Below are 4,157 nucleotides of genomic sequence, written 5' to 3'. Positions count from 1 at the left end.
AAAAAAAAAAAAAAAAAATCGAAAATTCGGACGGGTAAAATGGAGGGAAAAAGCTTGGCCACTCGATGGGTGGCGTCAAAACTGGGACTCGTCCCTCGAATTCCCGAAAGTCAATTTTCATTAGGGAGAAATTGGGCTCGACTGGTTGGCTCGAAGGCTCGAAACGGGGCTCGAGCGAGAATCGGGGAATCGGACGAGAGCGTGCATGGGAGGGGAGGGGGGAGAGGAGAGGAGAGGATGAAACATGCCAAGTTGCGTGAACCCGAATCATAAGTTGGAATGGTGCACAGAACTGGCGTACGAAGTTAATTAAATTCGGTCGATTAATTAGGTTATTTGTCAACCTCGCCATCGATTTCCATCGAGATCCATCTGGAGAAATTGAACGATAGTCCCCTCTCGATTCGTTCATTTCATCAACCAATGATTAGAAAGAACGATCGAAAAGATTATCTGGATATATATTTTTTTTTTTTTTTTTTTTTTTTTTGGTGATAAAAACGCACGTGATGCGAAAATAGAAGGATGAATTTCTGATATTTTGCGGCACATTTTTCTTTTGTTTCATTTAAACTATGTTATATTTTTTTAAACGTTTTGACGTGTTATTTAATTACAACATTTTTCAAGTTGCACCAGTTTGCAGAGGAAAAAAAGAGGGGGGAAATATCAAATTTTTAAACACGAGAGCGAGTTTAAAAAATTAAGCGACATAAATTTGAAATTTACGTCACTGGCAAGTAATAGCATTTGAAATGACGTAAATTCACGTCAGTGGATGCAAATGTGTTAACATAAATTTTCGGTGGATTGTTAGATAAATAAATAACGTTTGTATTGTATTTTTTTTTTTTATTTCTTGTTACTCGTTCGTGCGTTTCATTTGTTTTCCCTTGGTACAAGTTAAAAGCATTTTTATCATTATTTTAAAAAAAAAAACGGACATCGCGTTATTGAAATATCTTAGATTGAAACTTTTTGATTAAATTGTTTTATAAATAAAACGAATAGTAAATAAGTTTTTTCTTTCGTGTCATACGTGACTCGACAAAAGTTTGAATTAAATTATCTAATCTATTGCTGCTTGCTTGTATCTTTTTATCACGAAAGAAAGTTTTTATTTAAATTGGAGAAGTTTCTTGGATTAATTTTAAAGTTGAGGTTGTTAAAACGATATCAGGCTGAATAATTAATCGATTAATCACGTCTCCATGCGGCCAAACGTTCGATCAAAAGCTTGTTTACTTTTAATTTTTTGTAAAGTTCGAGAACTTTGATCGAGAAAATACAAATGACGGTTCCTTTATGCGACGTTTATTTTTTTTTCAATCGATCTTTTCCTTCTTGTTTTTTCTCTGTTTTATTATATAACGGAGAGGTTACGGTCTCGAAACGTAACATCGGCAGAGCAGAGAGAAAAATTTAAAATTCTATTATTTTTATGGATATAATTTTCGAAAAGAAAAAAGAAGATTGATCAGACAAATTACAATCCTATTTCCACGCTTCCATCTGCGGACGAAACTAATTCAATTTCTCGGACCATCTGTCGTTTCTTTTATCAATTACAAACTTTCTTTTATATCGAGAAAGATTAATGTCATTTTATTAAAATCTAAAGAAAATCCAAACTTTTAATTTCGAAGTAAGTTTCCCATTAAATTTAAGAGAAGCTGGTTTCCAACTATTCCAACGTTTTAAACGTTTTTAAATTTCGAAAATGTGTATCGATCTTGATATTTTTAGAGGCTTCGCCGATCGAGTCTCTCAACTTTCCTTCCATTTCAAATTAAATTTCTAAAATTTGTTCGAAAATTCAAAATTCGAAACGTTTATATAAAACAATATAAAATTCTCCAGATAAAAATCGTGATCTTACTTCTATTTCTAAATTTGCAGGCACACAGGTTGCACGAGTTGACCCACATTCGTTCGTGTGAAAAGAATCGCTCGCATCCAAGAATATTTCCATCAATTTTTAATCGTCAATGACCTAAGAAACTTCAAATTCAATTTCTTCTACAAAATAGAACTCTGATACACAAAATAAATATCTAATAATCTAAATCGTTCTTTTTATATAAATGTAAATAATATATAACAGCTGTAAATTTTTCAATTCACATTTTATTTATAAAAAAAATTTTTGAATATAAATACATAAATATATGTATTTAAGATATTTTCAAAAGACATAACAAATTTTTTGAAGATCTATAAAATTTTAATTTTTAAACTATAAAAATGATGTGATAGATTGGAATGATAACAAGTACATAATTTTTTGTTCGAATTTATTCGTACGAGATGATTCACGATAATTTGAAAGGAGAGACGAGAAGAAGAAGTCTCCAATCTTCGATTCGATAATTCGAATTTCAATTTCTCGAAAAATTCCCCAGAAACAACGCACGTATCGTAGAATCCTCCAGTATTTTCTCGCGACGGATCGCAGCTGCGCTGACAATCTGATATAAATCTTAATTCCAGTGCCATACGGACTGCCTGCTGGCATCTAGAAAATTTCCTGTTAGGAAGAGGGGGGAGTGTGAAGTTTAAAAAGTCGGGATTCCTCGACGCGTTTCGCGGCGCCGTTTATGGAAAACGATGTTTTGTTGTACTCTCGTAATTTCGTTGTAATTCGATCTTGAACGAAGATGGAGGAGGAAAAAAATATAAAAGATGAAAGAGACAATAAAATACAACGAGATGTAGAAAATGAAGAATATATATATGATTATATAAAAAAAAAAAAGAAGGAATATTCTGTAAATTAAAATCTAGAAATATTTAAAAATTCTAACTTATTTTTTTCAATTTAAATAATTTTAAATTATATCGAGAAAAAAAAAGAAGAAATATTCTGTCAATTAAAATCTAGAAATATTGAAAAATTCTAACTTATGGTTTTCAATTTAAATAATTTTAAATTATATCGAGAAAAAAAAAGAAGAAATATTCTGTCAATTAAAATCTAGAAATATTGAAAAATTCTAACTTATGGTTTTCAATTTAAATAATTTTAAATTATATCGAGAAAAAAAAAGAAGAAATATTCTGTCAATTAAAATCTAGAAATATTGAAAAATTCTAACTTATGGTTTTCAATTTAAATAATTTTAAATTATATCGAGAAAAAAAAAGAAGAAATATTCTGTCAATTAAAATCTAGAAATATTGAAAAATTCTAACTTATGGTTTTCAATTTAAATAATTTTAAATTATATCGAGAAAAAAAAAGAAGAAATATTCTGTCAATTAAAATCTAGAAATATTGAAAAATTCTAACTTATGGTTTTCAATTTAAATAATTTTAAATTATATCGAGAAAAAAAAAGAAGAAATATTCTGTAAATTAAAATCTAGAAATATTTAAAAATTCTAACTTATTTTTTTCAATCTAAATAATTTTAACATATATCGAGATTACTTTGAATTGCATAACACGAAGAATTGATCACTGATGTTGACAAACGTAATATCCTCGCACAATCATCTTCAAAGTTGTTCCTTTAATTATAGGGATAATGGATTTATATGAGTATTTGGTGTTTTCATGGTGGTTAAACGATTATGAATGATGCAACATCGAGGCAGAGTTACCGTTCAATTCATTTTCGAAGCTACGAAGGCTCGAACATACAAGAGGGAACCCTTTGGCCAATCTCGCGATGGAAGTTAGTTACATTAGAAGGAATGACTATGAGTCACAGTATATGCGTGTTTGCATCCACATTGTTGAATTGCCACGATATGGCTGCAACCACGATCATTAAAGTCGTGGAAACTCGAATGGCCACACCTTCGGTTTACATTGAAATGGTTACCTTCAGGTTACATTGGAAATGTTGTATCCTTAATATTGACATTGTCACGGTTTCAAGATCGAAAAAGAAGATTAGGAAATTCAAGAACGAGAAAAGAAGAATGGAGAAATCTTCACGCTTTGAAAAATTTTAATTCTGTACATAGATTATTATGTAATTAGAAATAATTCAGAAGTTTGGAAAGAATTTAAAGGTGGAACTGGTTAGAAGAAATATGAAAGAAATGGGTTCGAAATATCATTGACCTATATCACTAATAATCTCATAAAATTTATTCAAGATCTATGTGTATGTAATTTTAATCAATCTTGCTTGAATTAACTCGAATAA

The 4,157-nt window shown here is 29.9% G+C and overlaps 1 long non-coding RNA gene across 1 annotated transcript in view; it reads right to left on the bottom strand.

Moving 5' to 3' along the window:
* LOC116185458 overlaps positions 1 to 4,157 on the bottom strand; it is a 130,946-nt gene that overhangs the window by 42,035 nt on the left and 84,754 nt on the right. The window lies entirely within an intron of this gene.

This window comes from Apis dorsata, unplaced genomic scaffold (assembly GCF_000469605.1).
Source record: "Apis dorsata unplaced genomic scaffold, Apis dorsata 1.3 scaffold_188, whole genome shotgun sequence".
Taxonomy (NCBI): domain Eukaryota; kingdom Metazoa; phylum Arthropoda; class Insecta; order Hymenoptera; family Apidae; genus Apis; species Apis dorsata.
The sequence above is the reverse complement of the archived record's forward strand: the minus strand, read 5'-3'. Positions and strand labels throughout refer to the sequence as shown.